This window comes from Falco punctatus (assembly GCF_963210335.1).
Source record: "Falco punctatus genome assembly, chromosome: 7".
NCBI lineage: Eukaryota > Metazoa > Chordata > Aves > Falconiformes > Falconidae > Falco > Falco punctatus.
This window is the reverse complement of record NC_137587.1, coordinates 27,618,328-27,633,697: the sequence shown is the minus strand read 5'-3', so window position 1 is coordinate 27,633,697 and position 15,370 is coordinate 27,618,328. Positions and strand designations below refer to the sequence as shown.

Below are 15,370 nucleotides of genomic sequence, written 5' to 3'. Positions count from 1 at the left end.
ACTCAAACACTTTCTACCGCAAATAACAATCTGAGAGGTCCTATGGGTTACAGAGGCTGCCAGGGAAAATATTCACACAGATGATGCAGTTAGGTAAAGCTAGAGCTTGCAAAGGGAGAAACTACTGCAGGCCTTCAAAGTACACAACAAGTTTCAAGGGATTCATCCTTACTCCCAAAGGATTAGCTATTATGAGGATTAAAAGCTACAGAAATAGGACATAAGGAAAGTGGAAAATGAAAAAGTGGGGCAGGCATATTCTCGACCTACTCAATTAATTGCTTTGAAAATTAGAACATTGAAGCCTCTGGTAATCATTTGTTAGTTTTCTATTGTTATATGCTTTCTCAAAACATTTGAATATAAGCTATCATTTTGAACCGCACTTTCAGGGGTTACAGGAAAAGAAAGTTCTCCATACAGTGTGATATCACAACTGGCATGGAAAAAAAATCTCTGCAGCGTGGGAAGACCGAACTGAACTTAAAAAAAAAAAAAAAAGAGAAGTTACTGACTCAAGAAAAAGGGGCTGAACTGCTCTTGCCATGAGAAAAGGAACATAGAAAAAGGGATAAAGGAATGAAAGGAAGTAGGACAGAGCTCACTGGGGAACACAGTAGCCAACCTGACTTGCCAGTGCTCTGGTGCAAGTGCAGCAGGGGTCCAGGACCCGATTTGCTGTTCCCAGGGGTCTCGTGCTCTAGATCTGGTAGGGTCAAAGCCTTCCTCAGCTAATACTGAAAAAATCAAATTGCAGGGGGAGGGATGCTATTCTGCAAAAGATTTTTTTTTGACAGAATATGAGAAGATGCTTCATGACTTGAAGGAGAGAAGGGACAAACCTTCTGGTTAAGATCTGTGGGTGATCTTGGACTTGTGGGTGACACTGGACTTGTGCAAAGCTTTTGATGTTGTCCCACAAGACATCCACAAGACTGGAGGGACATGGATTTGACAGATGGACCGCTTGGTGGATAAGGAATTGGCTGGATGGTAACACTCAAAGAGTTGCGGACAATGGCTTGATGTCTGAGTGGAGACCAGTAACAAGTGGCATTTCCCAGGGGTTAGTACTGGGACCATTGCTGTTTAAAATCTTTGTCAGTGACATGGACAGTGGGATGGAATGCACCCTCAGCAAGTCTGCGGACAACAGCAAGCTGAGTGGTGCAGCTGACATGCTGGAGGGAAGGGATGCCGTCCAGAGGGACCTTGACAAGCTTGAGAGGTGGGGCAGTGCCAACCTCATGAAGTTCCACAAGGCCAAGGGCAAGGTCCTGCACCTGATTCAGGGCAACCTCAAGCACAAGTACAGGCTGGAGAGGGACTTTTTACAAGGGCATGTAGTGATAGGACAAGGGGGAATGGCTTTAAACTGAAAGAAGGTAGATTTAGATTAGATATTGGAAAGGAATTCTTTACTCTGAGCATGGTGAGACATCGGCACAGGCTGCCCAGAGCAGCTGTGGATGCTCCATCCCTGGCGGTGTTCCAGGCCAGGCTGGATGGGGCTCTGGACAACCTGGTCTAGTGGCAGGTGTCCCTGCCCATGGCCGGGGGTTGGAACTAGATGCTCTTTAAGGTCCACTTCCAAACCAAACTGTTCCGTGATTCTGCAATGTTCTCTGGGACACTCTCACTCAGTTATGAGTAGCACGTTACCAGTAAGACATTGTCAAAGTGGGAATTCAGAGGGGGAAGCAGACAGGAGAGAGAGGACTGAGCTGTCTCTGCCACTTGGCTGAGAGACAAAACAGATATGAGAGTAAGTTGCAAACATGGAAAAAATAAGCAGAAGATTTTTTATGCATGTGAAAAGGACTTAACTAGAAAGAAAAAAAATAAAGATGCGACTAAAGAAAAATCATGTAATACACTAGGTCTGAAAGCTTCAGTACAAGATTATTTTTCAAGTTAGACTGACCAAGATACTAAGAAATCCTGCAAGAGGGACTGGGTTTGTTTTAGCAGAAGAAGGGACAGGAGGGAAAAGGAATGTTCTGTGATTCTGGGAAATAACAGAGATCCATTTTATGGCACATGAGGAAAGGATGTCAGGTCCTTGGGTAGTTTCAAAGCCCTAAATGCTTTTTTCTGGAGTACTTAGCTCTGATGGTCTGGGGAAGTTTTGTTTCTTGAGCAAGGATTTATTGGGGAAAAAGTGTAAAGAACAGCACTGCATCCAACTGCCCGCTCTCCAAAAAACCGCATGTTTCCACAAGAGGCATAGCTATTCATATTTGCCTACTGCATCCCACCTCTCCACCACACCCCATGCCAGGCCATCAGCTGCAGCCTGGAGCTCACCAGGGTTACTAAACCACTCAAGTGCTTAAGTAACATAAAAGCATACATGACACAGGGCAGCTTTCATCACCTGATGCATGAAGGCAGCTCTGTTTACCTGTCCAGCACTTCTTCCTGTTCTTCCCTCCAGTAACTGAACCCTGACCTAAAAAAACCTGTGTTTTTTTAAAAACTTTCCACCCAAGTGACACAAGTAATCCTGCTGATTTCAGCACGCAGGAAGAATCCACTTGTATGCAACAATAATGAGATCAGGCCCTAAAAGTTTAGATTAAACTATGGAAAATTACACTAGTGACTCATTCTGCCTGGTGACTCCTTGTTTAGGACACTGAGAAATACACCTTTGCTTGGGGATGATCTTTGCATGTGAGTACACCAGAGGAAGGATGTACACCACCATCTCTCAGATGAGAGGAGAGAAAACCAGCAACACACATTGGTGTAATGGGACAGCGAAGTGCAGCAGGTCTGACTTCTTCCCAGGGTCTGCCCAGATTTCAGTCTCTGTGAAATCTCTGAATCACACCAGACCAGTAACATTTCAAAAGCAGCCTGTGTGTGTATCCAAACAGCTGAGCAGTTCGGTCCATCTGCTCAGAGTTTAGCACTTTGGAGTGCCCTGGCAGCACAGCGTTAGGTGGAAGAGAAGGGGCTGGCCAGGCTGAGTGATTATGGTGTGGGGTCTGCAGCAGAGTACTTGTCGTGGTTTAACCCCAGCCAGCAACCAAGCACCACGCAGCCGCTTGCTCACTCCCCCCCCACCCAGAGGGATGGGAAGGAGGATCAGAAAGGAATGTAAAACTCGAGGGTTGAGATAAGAACAATTTAATAGGTAAAGCAAAAGCCATGCACGCAGCAAAGCAAAGCAAGGAGTTCATCCACCACTTCCCACAGGCGGGCAGGTGTTCGGCCATCCCCAGGACAGCAGGGCTCCATTGCACACAACGGTTACTCGGGCAGACAAATGCCATAATGACAAATGTCCCCACCTTCCTTCTTCTTCCCCCAGTTTATATACTCAGCATGACATCATATGGTATGGAATACCTCTTTGGCTAGCTTGGGTCACCTGTCCTGGCTGTGTCCCCTCCCAGTTTCCTGTGCACCTCCAGCCCTCTCCACTGACAGGACCCAGGAAACCGAAAAGTCCTTAATTTAGTATAAACATCACCCAGCAACAACTAGAAACATCAGCACGTTATCAACATTGCTCTCACATCATAGCCAAAATACAGCACTGTAGTAACTACTAAGAAGAAAGTTAACTCTATCCCAGCTGAAACCAGGACTTTATAATCACAGACATAGAAAGAGAGGATTCATTAAAAAAAAAATAATTAAAATAACAAAAAGTGGGGAAAGGTCTGGGCAGCCTGTCTGAATGCACAAGGCAAAGAAATATACTTAAGCCTCTGCAGCATGCCTCAAAGCGGGGCTGCACACACGGGTTTCCCAGCAGCAGGGTCCTGTGCCGAACAGTGGTTGGGAAAGCAAGAAGTGCCATCATTCCTAAGGCAGGCAGAGTGGCAGGTCACCCAGCCCTGCTAGAGTGGCTGAGGACAGCGGGATGTGGTGGCAGCTGCTCCACAGAGCAGGGAAGGAGCACCCAAGCACTGTATAGCACTGCAGCGGGGGTGGGAGATGGGAAGAAGCAAAGCGCTTTGCTAGATTCCACAAGAAGGGAATAAAAATGACAAAATGAGAGCCTTAATTGCAGAGTAGAGATGTATCATCCCCTCTACTCTACACCCCTGTAGGGCCGTGCTGCACAGATGTCTCTCTGGCTGGGGCGGTTGCCAGCAGGGCTTTGCAGAGGCTTTGTCTGGATGGGGACTGTGCACTGGCAAAGAAATTACGGCTTTTATGCCCTTGGTAACTGCAATTGCGGCTGCAGCTTTATGTTCCTGCGTTGCTAGAAGACAGCTTGTTCCTCCTCCCCCTCATCTAGCCTCTGTGAGGAAGACAGGGGCATTATCATAGGCCGAATAACAGATTAGGAGAGAAAAGGCTGATGAGTAAAAGCATGGATTTGAAGTTGGAGGCAGAGGTGAAGGTATCCCCATAACACACAGGCATCACACCTGCAGGCAGGGTTGCTGGGAAGATAAGAGTCAGAGGCAGCGGCTGCAGGGGGAGGAAAGTAACTGAGGCCACTGACATCACCATGTCCTTCCTTGGACACCTCCTTTGGCTCCTGGAGGAAGGTCACTGTCATGACAGCAGGAACTGTGATCCCCAATGCTGTTCAAGCAAGACAGATAACTCGGAAGAAGCAACACCTCAGCAGCCCCAGGGCATGTGAACCGAGAGGTCTGTCTGTCAGTGGGTAGAGAGGAAGGTGCCCCAAGGATAGATGGTGTTGTGACATTCACCCCTTTGCCTGAGGACAGCCCTTAACCTATGAACTACTCGCCTCTCATTTTCCAGGACGACTTTTTCACCAAGAAGCAAACAGGTGGGTGTGACTCACCCTCCCAGACACGAGCTAGCCCTGGGGTGCCCTGAGCTAGCCCTGGGGTGCCCCGTACCGCTCCCCCCAGGCACAGCACTTCCCTCAGCCTGAGCACATCGTGCATGGCTGGCTGCACGGAGAAGGGGAGAGAGCGCTGCCACACTTCCACTGCCTTGCCTTTAGCAAGAGAGAAGGGCGCCTGAGGCACTAACTAATTAATTTTGTTCTGTCATGGAACGGCAGGGGGAAGGGGAAAAAACAAAAAGGAAATGTTGTTGCAGGTCCCCCTGAGAGTGACATATTTTGGAATATCTGGAAAATTGAAAACATTAAGCTTCAGATTAAGTTAAATGGTTTATTAGGTGGAAAACAAATAATTTCCCTTGGGGGCCATTTTCTACAAAAGCCAAAGGAATCAGGCAAAATGGCTGTATTCCCACAGGAGCAGAGTCTCTTCCCTGGGCTGCAGAAGGACAGTGGTGCTGTGTGGGCTGCACTAAACAGCTGGCTGTGGGACCACACTTACTCTGGCCTCAGCAGTTATTGGAAATGAAGTAGAAGAGCTTCAGTGGAGATGGTTAGAGGGCCTTATTACCCAGTGCAGAGTAGCTCTGGTACTGGTTGTTCATCATGGATGAGGTAATCCCTAGTTCGTGTACTTCTATCTGCCCCCGTTACCCTTCCCATTAGGGGGTCCCAGCAACCAAACTGTCAGATATGCTGCCTACCTCTTTCAGGCTTCTCTCTTGAAGCCATCCCACCATTTCTACAACAAAACGTAATGGAGACAGCATAGCACAACAGCCTGGTAGCTGAAACACCTGGCTATCTGCAGAAGGAGGCTTGGACATGTCTCCCACACCAAAGGTTCTTCTGACCTAGTGAGTAGTAGAACTCTGACAGCAACTGGTAGCCAGTTCTGCTTAAGATCCCAGCCTGAACAACATGAAACATCTTGTTTCAGAAACACCCCAAAAATAGGTCAGTCTGCATTTCAGGCATAGAGAACTGAAACAATCTGCTTATTTTTACCTAAACTAATCAATCACTTTGAGCAATGAGGTACTGAAGTCTTTGGAAAAAATAAAACAAAATCTCCTAAGATGGAGCAGAAAAGGAACATGCACATACTTCTGGGTTTTCTTTCTCTCATAGCTCTGCATTAATTATTCTTTCCTTTGGTCAGTGGCCAAGAGGGACACACATTTTGTTGGCCACGTGCAGCTTTGTCAGTAACTTTTGAATAGGCAAAACAACTGTGTGTCAGAGCCCTAACCTGTGCATAGCAGGTAGCTGTGCAATGCTCCCAAAAAGATGACAGCAAAGCCTCCTCTGTTCCACTGATACATGGGTTCAACAAGGGTGCTGTAAATACCAGAGGGAAGGCTAATCAGAGGTTGCATAAACAGCATCAAGGTCCTTCCGTGTCAGCAGTCAGCACCTCAGAAGATTACCTCATGACAAGTTTTTTGGGGAGAGAAAACTTCTGCACAGATTTCTAGCTTCCCTGACGTAAGTGCTTGCAACACACACTTACTGAACACACTCTCCTTCAGGGCCAGTTTACCCTTGTTTTAATATTCTTTCCAAAATATCTTACTGGGGTCATGGGAAATGCTATGCAACCAAGTCAAGTGACAAGCATCAGCATGTTGTCTGTATACGAAAGCAAAAACAAACTTTTTTTTTTTTTTTGAAGGAATTAGAGTCTAATGACTGAGCTAATCTGAAACACTTCTAGAAAAAATTGCAGCTGGTGAAAGAGAGAAACTAGAGCTTTTTACCTCCAGTTACTTCCCTAGGTGGAACTCCTCCATATCCCAGATGCAAAGCCAAGCATAGCAGAGACAGCAACAGGATGGCCAAAGCAGGGATGTGGCATCAGCACATGTTATTGCCAGACTAGACTGACTAGTCCATCATTTCTAGCACAGCTGCAGACAAAGCCAGCTCGCCATGTTGCCTTTGCCATCTGTATAATCAGGTGAACAGGCAGATTTATTGTACTTCCAAACCAGTAATGACCAAGTGTCTCAAAAGCTGTACTGTACTCCCAGCCCTGCGAGACAGAAAGGTACTACTGCCTCTGCTTTGAAAATGAGGGGCCATGAACAGGTGAAATAAAACTGTTTGCCCAAATTTGCACATAAAACTGATGGCAGAGCAGCTGACTCAAAACCAGTTGGCCTGTCCCTAGGTTAGGACTTTAATCCTTAACACCTTCCTGCCAGTGTGACCTGAGATTTGATCTAGAAGGTAAATATGGATGGATGTGGGTGAGTTTTGCATTTATCTTGCAGGATTGCAGTTCCTGGAATTCACCTCATTAAGATCTCAGTCTCTGTTTACTTATGGGCAGCAAAATTGCAGCACAGAAAAACTGAGCATCCCACAGCTAGTATAATTTCAATATCCTGTGGAGCCATTTGGAAATAAAGGTGGTAGGCATCCCATGGCTTTAGAGTCGTAATATTTCAGCTTTGATTTCAGTCTGTAATAGGATAAAACTCCATAGAATTTGGGTCATAGGATCTCTTTAGTCAACAGTTAAACTTCCCTAGAGGTTAGGGTTCTCTGGGGTGGGTTTTTTAAAAGCCCTAAATATATCTGTGGCCAAATTCCCAAGACAGTAACATCTCCTGAATGTAGAAAATACTAACTTTTTTTGTTGTTGTTGCTGTTGAGCCTCAAAGCCATCCTGTAAAGGCAGAACACAGCAATATCTTATCAGAGTCTGTAAAACAGTTCTCCTTCTTGCAAAGAGTTTTAGAAATGGCCAAACAGATTCTGCAGTTAATCTCCACTGAACAAGCCTCCAGAGCCCCTGTGCAAGTAAACCTCAGAATACATTGTATTTTATACAGCAATAAAAGCAATGGTTACCTAGGAGTGTAGTGGTTGCCACAATGTCTCCAGCCACATCTACTCTCAAAATCTCAGTAACAGTAAGGTGGAAGTCAAATCTTAGCTTAGATGAATAACAGGATTCCCCCTCTGTAGAAATTTTCAATAGCTTGAAAAGTAATTTCAGATAGGCATAAAAAGGGTTTATAAGTTTCCTGTGAAACAGAAATGCTGTAAAATTTAATTTCAGAAACAGTGGTACATGGTGTTTCCAAAATATTAGATGTAGCCCAGGGCTTCAGTAGCTGTTAAGTAGGATTACCATAGTAGGGTGTTTTTTTTCTCCCCAGTATCACGGCTGTGCAACACTGAATATGGACAGCAAATCTATTTGGGAGTAAGCAACAATGAAAGTGAAGCGTCACATCAGCTTCGCTCAATAGCTGAGTTACCAGGTTCTACAGGGCAAAAGAAGTCACATCTCAGCCAGCCAGAGGAGGGTAGGACTGACTACAGGGCAAACCTTTGAAGCTATGTTTCTGTGCAGCTCCAAGATTGAACATATGATACAACAGGCAAGTTACCCAACAGACAACTGACAAAGTTTGTCAAACCACATATGTTTCAGTGAAACATTTCTGCTTCAGCACACACACATTTCCAAACTGCATCATCTTTGTTGAAACATTCCTAACAAGCTCTATTCAGTTCTGCTTGCTCAAAAAATTACAGTTTCTCATCATACAGGCTACATGAGAGCTGTCATTAGGACCTTATCAATGCAGATCCTTTGAGCATGCAGATGGACAGTTTAATTCTGTCACCGGTAGCATCAGCTGCAGCAAATCATACACATGTGCTCCCTTAACCGGTTTGTTGTGGTACTTAGAAACACACTGGGCCACACTAAACAGACAGCATTGACAGCTCTGCAACTCCTCATTAATTACTGCAGAGCCATAACCTAGCATAGGTAGATGCTTTTCAGAGGGGAGCCACAGAGATAACTTTGTTTTGGAAACAGGCACCTGGGCAGTCCATAAAAGCACAGGACAGAGAAGAAAGAAAAACGTAGCTTTTTTTTCCACTTAACCGCTAATGACTGACTTACCTTGTGTCAAACAGACTGTGCTGAACAAAGCAAACCTAGAGCCTGGAGTATTTAAATAAAAACACAAGCTAGTGCATTGAGAAACTATAAGAGGAAGCAATATATTAGAAATTTATTTCTGCTTCCTTTTGCAGTGCCATCTAGGAACAGCCACAGTATCAGGGCCGTTGAGCTCTCACACTGTGGTAGGCAGCTTAAGAGGCATAAGATGCTCTGCAGACATCTGAATTCTCAATTAACAGAAAAAACAATCACCTTGGTTCTCATGATCAAAGAGATCACATCAGTGCAGGAAGACTATCAGGTCCCCACTCTCACAATAGTCATTACTGGCAATCAGGTGTGCTGGTACCCAGAGTAAAGGTAGAAGCAGCAGGACAAAGTGATAGGGCCTCCTAGATACATGGCTACATCTTCACATGTGGTATGAGAACAGCTATGAGCACAGCCTGTTCGATGACCTGCCTACTCATGGACAGCCCCTGGCCTGCCTGCAGACTAACCTAGAAAATCAAGCATGTGCCAAGCATATGACACCCTAGGAGATGAGCTCCAGACCCATTCTGAGATCACATCAGTGTGCTCGCGAAAGAGTGCTTCAATGCGGTAGCACTTACAACTTCGAGTGCTCTTTGGAGCAGGGATTGTTTCTTGCTGTTGGCTTGTATCAGGCTTGAAGCCTCTGGATGGGTGCTTGAAGCTGTCATGGGGCTGACTTTTGGACCAAGGCGGCCTGGATTAGCTGTACTAGATGCACTGAAGTATTGCTTGCACTGAAGGCATTTCCATGGCCCATTACTGACCAGGTAACAGCAGGCTTTATTGACCTGCACCCATCCGTACAATCCCTGTATCAGGCACCATGTTTCATCCAGCAGAAGACAGACAGCTGCCATGAGAGATTTTCTTTTCCACAAGTTCAAGCTTAGAAGAGTTACAACAAAAAGGGCCTCTGCCCCAGCTGTACAAATAAAAATATTTCCACGCAGAACAGGACTGAAATGGAGATTAGATAAGCAAGGCCTTGGCAGCAGGAAAAACAAACAAAGCCAGTCCCTGCTATGCCCACCAAGAAGCAGCTTGTTTTGCCATCAGCAGTTTGTCACACAAGACCTGCAAAGACTCACAGACAGGCAGGACCAACTCAACAACGTTTCTGTGAGCCAGCCAGGAAGAGACATGGCTCCCGGCTAGGATTATCTCAAGCTGGATGTTTCCAGTGTTGTGACAGGAGGGCAAGGCTGCAGCCCATCCAGGCAGCTCAGCAGCACAACAGCAGGGAGGTGTTCCTGGCTGTGGGCAGGAGGCTTGCCTGAAGGCCTCCCTGGCTCCTGTACACCATGTCAGTTGAGTACAGGGAGCTAGTTTAATCAGACTGTGCATGTTCATAGCAATCTTCACTCCCCTCAGTCTTTCTTTTACTAACAGCCCAGCTTGGCTCAGGCTGTGGCAAGAAGTTTGGGTTCTGCTGAGATCTCAACACTAAGCTGAAAGCAAGAAGTATACGGGACCTAGGTAGGTGTCAGAGTGCTTACCTACCCACACCTCTCTGAGGGACCCCATAGGTCTAGGACAGGGGCCTGGGCTCTCCCCAGCACCCTTGCAGAAGTGGCACTATTAGCAGCCATGCACAAAGCTGCAGCCTGGCAGCCCTGTGCTGCTGACAGCGGCAGTGTGGCTGCGCTGAGCCCAGCTGTGCCCACCAGCCGCTCTCCAGTCTGGGACACCTTGGTCTTTACACTGTGGGGAGACTGGCTGATGAATAATAGCTTCTTGACTGGAGGCATGATTCAGATACAGCACTGGTGAGAGGAAACTCTCATGCTACAACAGTGGCACAGAACATAGTGTCTGTTTGTTGCTCAAGTCTCCTTTCCCCTCCCACACCCCCCTCCCCCCCTCCAATTTTATTCCCAGAGCCCAAAGACTGCTTTTAACAAAGACGGTTGAGTCATTTCCCAGCCCCAATGTGCCATCTACCAAATGCTTCAGATGACTGATGCCTTAAGAAAGAACCCAGCCTGTTCCCTTGCTGCACTTCTTAAAGCCGCTGAAATGGAGCAATTATACCCAATTTCTGTGACAAAGTACGAGAATTTCTGTCATTATCACAGCTTCCCCTTGGAAAGGCAATGGATGAGAGGAGGAAATACACGAGCAGTGTCACAACAATAACAGGCTGATGCATGCTGTGAACTGCAGCCAGCTGTGAGTCCACACCAGGAAGGTGTCTCTTCATGCACAGAAAGAATAAACCCCGTGAAAGATTCACCTGAGCATTACAGGAAGGCAGTCCTGTTTGATGGTGGGTCCAAGAGAACAGGGGTGCCCCTTTAAAGAACCTCCTGCTATATAGCTGCCATTACATCCAGGGTGCAAGACTAGGCTGCCTGTACAGACTCTGGAGGACATTAGATGCGACACACTGGTCTCCCCTTCCCCATGCAGCCTGGGCTCAGCAGAATGTAGCATACGCAGGACCTCCAGGACAGGCAAGGCAGCTCGGTGGGGAGGTGCTTAATAGAGCTTTATTCTGCCTTTCGAATTTCATCCCAACACCCACCTCTGCAGGGATAAAATGCAGTCAAACAGCTGCCAGGTAACCTTCATATGAGGCTACAGAACATTCCTCCATGACTTCATATCCGCTGCAGGAGAACATGTGTGCCTTTGGCTTTTATTCCTACCCATACATAGTTCCATAAGGGATGCTGAAGGTCAGCAGAAGAATGGCCATGTCTCTGATCCGCTGGCATCTGTTGTGGATATTGGCAAGGCAGTGTAGACAGCACCTTGCTGAGCACTTCCCTGGCTACCTCAAGCAACCAAGGCCACACAGTGCACCCCTCCCCCCATATCCATCCCCACAACTCTCCCACCCTTTCTCAGTCACCAGTTTCTCACGCACATAACTGATCGGCCACTGCCTGGATCAGAGGATGCCTGGCATGCTCCAGCCTGCCTGCGTTCTCACGCACCTCATGGCAACAATGGGTCCTCCCATGGGAACAAGGATGGGAGTCAGCAGGCAAAGTGGCTGCCCAGTACCACGGCTCCCCCCTGCTCTCTACTCCACATGGGACTTGTGCGTAGCAGTTTGGAAACCTCCAGCTTTGTTCAGCCATAGCGTGAGGCTAAAAGATGAAGGAAGGACAAGTAGAAGAGACGAGGGAAGTGGACAAGTCAAAACTCTCAAACCTGAGCTTTCTTGCATGTCCCCTTGTGTCTGAACGCACAACTAATATTTAGAATGTGGAGGTTGCCAGAAGTTTCAACAAGCAACACAGGAAATTTTTCACCATCCTGACCTCCCACTTTGCAGGGTGTCCATACCACTCCAGCTTTTCCTCTCCTACTTTCTCATCCCATTTTGACTGCCCTCATATTCTGATACTCCCCACCCTCCTCTTTTCAGAGCCTGTATCTTTTCAAACTCATTACATGTATTTTTGATTCATAGGGACCAGTTACACTTGAGTCAAGCACTCTCCATCTCATGGCTAAGCTCTCCCTGCTCCTTTCTTGAAAAACCAGCAAAACCCCTTTCCCCACTGACTGTTGTCTCCAGCCCCACCTCCAGCCAGCACAGACACATTACACACCAGTACAACCACCACCTGCCACTGGTTCTTAGCCTTGGCTATTTTAAACTCAAATTAGCACAATATAACCATGCAAGTCCTAGGCATATCCTCCTGCTTCCCTCTTGTTAGCTGCTGTGATTTGCTAAAGCCTGATCCTGAAAGTCAAAGACCACACAGCCCTTGGCTCCCCCAGCCTTCAAACGAAACAAACTGATGAGCAACCTTGGGCTTGAGCCTGCCCTTTTACTAACTTGACACTTTACAGGGCTGAAATAAAAGTGTGAGAGCAGAATAAAGGTATGGACCTACACTTAGGTGTCTGGAAAGCTATATACTATTTGTGCTGTTGGCAGGAGACTGACTTTATGAATAAGTCAGCACATGCTCATGTGTACAGGTTTAAACATAGTCTATATCCCTTGGATAAAACCCATGCGCATCTTTTCAGCCACAAAAGGCAATCCCAGAGTGCAGGTGTTTTAGGCATTTGGTGTCTTTTAGCAATATAAATACCCCTGGATGAAAGTCACCATCACTCTGCGGCAGGGTCACTGATCCAGCCTTAACAAAACCACAACAAAGTTTTCTTTAAGGATGAGCACTCCTCTCCCCAGAGCAACTGCCTCAGACACCACTGCCTGTCAACTCATTTCTCTGTTGTCATCCAAAAGAAGGAATAACAAGTGAAAACCAAAACCCAGGGTGGCCTGAGAAATTTTTGACAGTCTGACAAAGGAAAGCAGAGGAAGAATCTACTTGTTTATACATTTTCAGAACTTCAAATAAAGATTTCCTTGAAAAAACATCATGACTTCCCTAACCAGATGAAGAAAAGAAGATGTCAGTTTGTATCTTGTCAGATTTTCCAGTGTAAAAGCTAAACCAGCTATTTAGATGGATGATGCCATTCGATGACGGTAATGTCCCTTTTGCAAAGCACAACCTGCATTTAAGCACACAGACTAAACTAAACCCACCAAAAGAACAGAGCGTACCGATACTACACACCACCCACTCAACCTCACAGATGCAAAACAACTGAACCCAGAAGGAGGAAAACAAATGGGGAGGGCAGCTGGAGCACAACCACTTGGCTCAGGCAGCAGCAGCAAAGCAGGGGCTGTATCACAAAGGTGGGTGAAGGGCTGCACAAACACAGCCCCAGAGACCCCGCTGGGAGATGCCAGGGGTCCCAGCTACCTCCTGCCACCATGCTTCCCCAGCACCAGAACACATTTCTCAACATGAAGCATGCTTGCAGAGCTGCAGTGCTCCCAGACTCCCTCGAGTCCAGCGAGTACACACTTGGCCCCTGTTAATTTAGGCACTTCGGGAAGGGCAGCAAGACTGATCTGGGAAATGGAAGGGACAGCTTGGATGGGAATAGGATAGAAGATCTCAATAAAGGCTGAAACAACAGGATAAAATGCAATCAACACAGGTCAGAGCAAGGGAATTTCCCTTGGGTGTTAAGCCAAAAAACCAAATCCTGAGGAGGGTGGTCAGGCAGCGCAACAAGCACTTGGACAGGCTGCGAAACTGCTGTTCATGGAGACATTCAGTAATCAACCAGATACGGCCCTGAGCAACCCAAGGTGGCTTTGAAGCTGGTCCTGCTCTGAGTGGGTGGAAGGACTAGGTGATCTTCAGAGATTAGATTCTACAGTGGTGTTTGGTTACAAGTTACCATTAAGCATTGGAATAAAACAGGAGTTTGAGAATGAATGGCTATTTACAGAATTTGGGAAGGCAACTGTGATCAGAGTGAAGAAATCAAAAGCAGGAAGATTTGGAAATACTCCGTTATTAAAATGAACCTGACCAAATGGGTTTGATTGAAACCACTGGCCAGTCACGTGCCTGACATTCCGAATATTGCTGGAGGCATCCAGGATGGGAAAGGCAGTCTGGGGAGAAAAGGAGCAGCACCTTCCTCCACCTTCAAGAGATGATTTTCCTTCCTACTGTTCTGCTGCACACCGTGGAGGCAAGGGTAAGGACGTGCTCTGGGAGGAGGCAGCTCCCTGTCCGGTGCTGGCAAGTTCTGGCAGACAGGAGTGACCTCTCCTGGAGACTACCAGCCCAGTAGGTCGGCTCCAGGGATGGCAGGAGCCCAGCCACAGGCTCCAGTCGCCTCCATTTGGCCAGAGAGCAAGAGAGAAGTCTCTGGCTACTCTCTGCTGGCACCCCAGTGCCAGCCATGTCCCCAAGAAACACACCTCGCAGCAGACACCCTCTGTAACACCGTCAGCCTGTGGAGAAAGCTGTCTTTTACCAGCATGCTTGTTTAAGTATTTGGCTTGAGCAGGAATGCCTGATAATGAAGTGTTTTCTATTTCATCCATAAATACAGAGTTATTTAAGCAGATGTTGGTATAAAAGATATTTATATCTGTGGGGCCTATTCCAGTTAACCTGCCATTGGAGCAGGGTGAAATCCAGAAAGGTGACTGTAGAGAACAGTAACAATTATCAAAAATAGTAACCTAATTAGTCACATAATTATATAATTACAGACAAAAATGGGGTTGGAAGGGACCTCTAGAAGTCTTTTCATCCAAGCTGCTGCCCCAAACAAGTGTGATTAGGTGGTCAGGTTGCTCAGGGACTTGTCTGGTTCAGTGTTTAGCTCTCCAGAGACAGGGACTCACCTTTCTCTCTGGGAAAGGTGTGTATCTTTTTGTGGGAACTTATTAAAACATACTTGGTTCCATATTTCATGAGATCACTGGTTTATTTAATGTAGATAACTGTATCAGTATGCTTACATCAGGAGGCATTTTACACCTTCCCTTGTCATTCCCAGATAAAACCAGCAGTCTGCAAAATTAGTATTGCTCATAGGAGCAGGCGGCGTTAAGAATGATACAGAAATGGCAGGCTCAGAAAGACAAGGAGCATCCTCAGCTGTACAGGCCCACCTAGAAGACTGTCCAGCATGACAAATTAATTTACACAATATGCTGGTAAGGTGTCCAAATTGGGATCATTCATATGGCAGCAAAGGATGGTGTTGGTTGCATGTGTACAGTGGAAGACAGTCTCTTGCAAAGCAGTGTCTCTGTAAAG

The 15,370-nt window shown here is 46.6% G+C and overlaps 1 protein-coding gene across 1 annotated transcript in view; it reads right to left on the bottom strand.

The window, feature by feature from the left end:
• Nucleotides 1–378: 378 nt before the first annotated feature.
• The window catches only part of ALKBH3 (alkB homolog 3, alpha-ketoglutarate dependent dioxygenase), an 81,510-nt gene continuing 66,518 nt past the window's right edge, over nt 379–15,370 (bottom strand). The window contains exon 11 of the transcript XR_013929252.1: nt 379–15,370. This exon is cut by the window's right edge and continues 27,899 nt beyond it. The gene's annotated coding sequence lies outside the window, so the exon portion shown is untranslated.